Source organism: Callospermophilus lateralis, chromosome 6 (genome assembly GCF_048772815.1).
Source record: "Callospermophilus lateralis isolate mCalLat2 chromosome 6, mCalLat2.hap1, whole genome shotgun sequence".
NCBI classification, from domain to species: Eukaryota; Metazoa; Chordata; class Mammalia; order Rodentia; family Sciuridae; genus Callospermophilus; species Callospermophilus lateralis.
Genome location: NC_135310.1, coordinates 114,492,211 through 114,498,332, shown reverse-complemented (window position 1 = coordinate 114,498,332; position 6,122 = coordinate 114,492,211).

Genomic DNA, 6,122 nt, shown 5'->3' with positions numbered 1-6,122 from the left:
CGCAGGCGGTGGAAATGGGGTTCCTCTGGGTGGATTGGGCTGGCTGCGGAATAAAAGCTAAGAAAGATAAATCAGCAAAAGAACCGCAGGACACAGAAATATTTTTAGAAAGCGGGGGCAGGATGGGCTAGCCGACCTCAGGGATCGAGCTTCCGCACGGAAAAGAGAGCGAGCGAAAAGGAGCCCGCGCTTGCTTTATTTATATTGGTGAACATCAAAGGTTTTCCATGGAATGTTCTTTGCCAAATAAAGCAGGAGATGGGCTGCCCAGTTCCCAACGGTTCCCCCCAACTCTGGAGCCAGGAGAGGGGTCTTGACCTTGGGCAATCTAATGGGCATGGGGCTAGGGAGGGGACAGGAGAGTTCCCAAGGAAAATCTCAGTCTCCGTGGCTCCATTCCAAGTGACACCCTCAAGTAATTCACGTGTCCCTCCCCGCAGGTCCTCAGAAGCGATCCCAGGAGTCACCCTTCCCTTGAGATATCCTGCTCGCCCAGGTCCCTCCGCCATTCAGAGAGCACCCTTTTCTACCTGGTTGGTCTGCACACGCGTGGCTCATGGATCCTGCATTAGAGCTGATGCATTTGGCATCCATTGTCACAATCGCACAACCTAATAAACACAGTGACCTTTAACTGTAGATGTTTAAGTAGCAGGTGGGTGATTCAGGTGTGGGGGGAGTGCGGCTGTCCTCTTCGGGCCTCAGCTGCTGTGTTTCCTCCTGTGCCTGGAGGCAGAGGTGGCTGGCTATTGGCTGTGAAGGGCTACCCTGGGCTGGGAGGATCAGGCCACCTGGCCCTGCTCCAGGTGTCTCTCGCTGTCCACCGGGACAGTCTGGACATGTTCTCTTGGCGAGTGTGGAGGACCAGGGCAGGTTAGTGAGCCTTGTAGTGTCTCTGAATACCTGGCTGGCTAAGGCCAGTCGCAAGGGAAACCCAGAGTCAAAGATGGAGCACAGCCCTGCACCCTGGCGAGCACGCAGCAAATTCACAGGGGGAAGGGCCTGAATTCAGGGGGGGTTAAGGAACTGGGCCCAGTGAGGCTCTAGGGCCAGGCAGCCTGCTTGCAGAAAGCATATCAGGCAGTGTTAATTTAGGACCTCAGAGTGTCCCTCTGGGACCGCAGCAGGGGTGGACGGAACTCTCCTCCCTCACTCCTATTTGGGCCCTCAAGTCAGAGTAAGTATGTCTGATTGCCCTCTCACTTCCTGTCTGCCCTGCTTCAAATGGCTGATCAACAAAATAACCTTTGTTCTCAGAGATGACCCGGGGAGGCAGTGGTCAGCAGGACAGAGCTTGTTGCTGTCAACAAGTCCCCTCCCCAGCTCAGCCAGCGCCCCCACTTAGGTCTCCAGGCACCTTACTGAAAATAAAAATGTGGCTGCATCTCGGTCACTTAAAAACCAAGCATCATGTCTTTCCTGCATTAACGGAGGCTCTGTTAAATAGATGACCTGTAGCGAACCTATCAAACCTTCCGATTGTCAATACCATGCCAAAGAAAGCAGCATAAATCACGGAGCGATTCTGAGAAACTGTATGATCATGCAGAGAAGCTCAAGGTCAGGGCCAGGCATCTCTCTGCCTTGCACACCCAGAGCCCACGCCACGCTGGGCACACCCTTGCCTTGGCATCACACGCAGGGAGCATGTGTGCGGGGTTCTGGTACAGGGACAAGGCTCAGGCCTCGCACAGCCTGAGCAAGGAGGGGAGATCAGAGGGATTTTATGAGCCTTCCGTGCAGGATATGTGCCAGAGCTACCATGGAGCAAGGGACAGAAAACTAGCTGATCGTCTCATTAAACCAAGAAACCATGAAGGCCAGCACAGAAGCTGGTCTCAGACACCTGGAGTCAAGGACAAGCCAGTCGGCAGCTCTGCCGGATCCCTTCCCGCCTCCGCCTCCGCCTCCTGCTACTCCACCTCTCAGCTTCCCTCACCCCTGGGCAGAGGCGGGGGAGCTGTTGGGGAACTGACCAGTGTTCTTGGAACTTATCCTCATCTGGAAACTGATCAGAGAGCTCTCTTCTCAGCTCATATTGGAAAATTGGAAAAAAAAATTTTCTGATTGGGCAGGCTTGCATCATGTGACCAACCCTAGGGAGAGACTCTAATTGGGGAAGCCTGCCCCCTGTGATTGGTCATAGGGAAAGATTCTGATTGGGTAGACATGTGCCATGTGATCAATCCTACAGGAAATTCTGATTGGGCAGGCCTGCATCATGTGATCAATTAGGCTGATCCCTAGATTCAGGGACAGGAGTGGCCACACTATGATGAGCAGCCTCTATTAGACCACATGAGGAATTGTTTTGTGCAGAACAAGGGCAAAGCATTCTAGTCCAAAAGGCAGATTTGGCAGGATACCTCATCTGCAGGGCCAACTAGCCAATGGGAGATGAGCACATGTGTGGATGGTTTAGGTCACCCATTCCCAAGGAGAACTGGGAGAGGGAAGTAACAGGAAATATGTCAAGGGTTCCAGGCACTGTGCAAGGTGCTCCACAAGCATCATCTCTCCTTTTGACCATGTAGGGATACATGCTTAGCCCTGTTTAACTGACAAAGAATACCAAGGCTCAGAAAGAGCAAGTGGGTCATTGATAGTGGAGAAGGCCCTGGGAACAAGTATCTTTGACCTCCCATATTCCTCCCCCACCGAAATAGTTTAACCACACTGTGAAGCCCTCCCTGAGTACCACAATCCCACTTCTAGGTGATCACTGTACAGAAATGAGGGCTGTGCACAGAAGATAATGTGCAGAAGAGTGTTTACAGCAACTGTTTTTCCCAGAATGACCCCAAACAGGAAACAAGCCAAAGTCCATCCACAATAAAATGGACAAATTATTTGTGGTATACTCACACATGAAATACTATATGGCAAAGAAGATTAATACAATACAACATGAATAAACAGCATGAATAAATCTCACAGGCATTTTGTTGAGTAACAGAAGCCACACACCATATATGTCCACTTATGTGAAGTTCAAGAAGAGGGAAAGTTAATCTAGGTGCAGAGATCAGAATAGTGGTTACCCCTGGGGTGGGATAAAGACTGGGAAGAGGCATCAGAGAGCCTAGGGTGAGGGCTCAAAAACTCGATATCTTGATAGGAGTGATGGTGATGCAGATGTATATGTGGGTAAGAGTTCATCAAGCCAAGAGCACTTTAAACATGGCCACACCAATGTTCACAGCAGCTCAATTCACAAGAGCTAAGCTATGGAACCAGCCTAGATGCCCTTCAATTGGATGAATGGATAAAGAAAATGCGGTACATATATATACAATGGAATATTACAGAATCATAAAGAAGAATGAAATTATGGCACTTGCTGGTAAATGGATGGAACTGGAGGCTGTCATGCTAAGTGAGATCAGCCACACCAAAGGCTGAATGTTCTCTCTGCTATGTGGGTGCTAACACGCAATAAGGGGAGGGGAGAATAGAAGTTCATAGACAAGGAATGAAGGGAAAGGAGGGTGGGGATAGGAAAGACAGTAGAATGAGTCAGATATAACTTCCCTGGGTTCATATGTGAACTCACAATCACTGTGACTCCACATCATGTACAAGCCCAAGAATGGAAAGTCATACCCCAGGTGTGTATTAGGGTTCTCTAGAGGAACAGAATCAACAGGAAGTATAATTATAAAAAGGAGATTTATCAGGTTGGTTTACATGACCAGAAGCTGGATAGTCTACAGTAGCCGTCTGCAGGCAGGAGAGCTGGGAGAACCAGGAGCTGTGCAGTGCGAGAGGCCAAAGCCCATGAACAAGAGGCATCAATGGTGCTACCCTAGTTCAAGACTGAAGGCTTCTGGAAACGCCCCGGAGAACCACTGCAGAGTCCGCTTTGGAAGAATGCAGAAGCGGGAGTTCCATATCCTCAGAGGTTCACAGCAGTAATCAAGAACCACTGGAGGAGAACCAAGCTTGCATCTGCGGCTGCTTCCTTGTTCTTCCAACTTTCATTCAGTCTAAGCCATCATCCTTTTGGATGCTGCTGCCCACACTCAGGGAGGGTCTCCACTAGTGGGCTATCCCACACGCCAATCATTTCTAGACACACCCTCATTGACACGCTCAGAGGCCTCTTAATCGTGGCATCTCTTAACCCAATCAAGTTGACAACTCAGTTAACCATGACAGTTGGTGTGTAACACGTCAGAGTACACTCTACTGTCATGTATAACTGAAAAGAACAAATTAAAAAAGCAGTTGTGCGCTTCATAGCCCACAGGTTGAATTGTGTGCTGTATATAATTCTTACAAGTTGTGTTGGGATATATATCATACTTCAATTTTTTAAAAAAATTTCATTCACAAGTTTGATGGGTAGATGTTGCACTCCCTTCAAGTCTGTGCAAAAGGGTGCTGACGCTTTCCCACCTAGGTTTGAGGCAGGAACTCTTCACTTCTCAGGACCTCTCCCTAGAGGTGCTTCAGTGACATCACACTTACGAGACCCCTCTGGAGTCCCCCTCCCTTCCACTACCTCTCAAGTTCCAAAAGAGTGAGCCCTGGGTTCCACAGGGACCGACTCTCTTTCTGGCTTCAATCCCCAAGGTGAGTTGGGACCAGGAATGGCGCCGTCAGCACACCATCCTCCTGAGCCAGGAAGCCCTGGCACGGCCACAAGGAACTGCAGTTCCCAGGAGGACTGGGGGTGAAGTCAGTCGGCAGACCACCGTCAGTAGTCATCTGCTCACAGAAAACAATGGAACCAGACATAGGACCCAGGGGCCAGGACACAGCAGGGGAGCGGGCTGGATCTTGGGCTCGCATCTCAGGTCATGAGGTCCTTGCTTACCCACTGAATTAACTCAATCTTGCCTCTCTCAGATTCCTCCCCAGTAAAATGGACACAGACCACGTCATCATACACGGAGGTAGAATAGCAGAAAGGAGACTTGGCAGAAGGGCTAATCTTATCTTTGTGTGGATGAGAGAAAAGGAAGTTCCACCCATTGAGTTTCTCTCATATTCTAATTTTCCTAGAATAAGACACATGGTGACCATCTTCCATAAAAATATTAAGTTTTCAAATCTACGATGTCTTTGATATGACTGGTAACCACTAGGGTTGTGCAGTGCACTACCTAGACAACCACACACATGTTGCTGTTTGTAGGACATGAGGTACTATGCAAATATAAGAGGTTCACTTTATTATTCTGGCCAGGAATTTTAGCCTTCATCTTGTAGGCTAGGAAGAGAGCCCTCACTAAACTCTGGCTGAGGTCATGCTCTGACCTCAGACTTCTAGTCTCCATAATCAGGAGAAAGTAACTTCCTGATGTTCAAACCACTGAGTGTAGGGTATTTTGTCCTGGTGTCCTGAGCCTACTTAGATGGTTCTGATCATCTGGAAATTGACTTTCCCTGAAGCATCAACCGGTAATCATCTTAGTTGCTGTCTCTCTCGGGGATATTTGAATTCCAGAGTCTATCCAAACCCAAGACCCAAAGAGTGAAATGCTAAGGAGGACTCTTTGAGCAGCACCCGTCAGAGGGGAGATGTGCTCCAGGGAGACGGAGGCTGCCTCCCTCCCCCATCACACACGGAGGCAGCAGCCTCCTCTGCCCACGCCCGAAGATGGCCACGGCTCTGGGTTCTGAGACCCTGTCCTCTGGGACAGAGGCTGATCCTGCAAGACACTCCCCAGGCAGGAGGCTCCGTGTCTGCAGCCTCCCTCCGGCTGTAAAATTAGACTCGCCTATTTCCAGCAGGCAGCTGGCGGGTGGGAGGCGCAGAGAGTGGGCCCTGACCCTCCGGGGACGCTTGGCATGGAGACAATAGGGAAAGTCATCTAGTGGGCTTCCACACACTTCCTCCCCCTCAGCTTCTGTTTTAGCATTTTGGGAGGGAAAAAAAAAAGTCATTCTGGTGATGAAAGCAGGTCCTGCCGGGAGGAAAATGGCCGTCACCGTAGCCGGCTGGTTCCCTGGGAAATGCACGGTCCTCCAGCTCTCCTGGAGCTTTCCTGGGTGGCTCAAGCCCTGGGGAGAGGGAGATGGACAGGACCCACCCCACCCTCAGGCCCCACAGCCTGCCCGTGAGTCCAACTAGAAGAGGAATCATTACCAAAGGGTGTGACAAGTCCCAGGGGAGG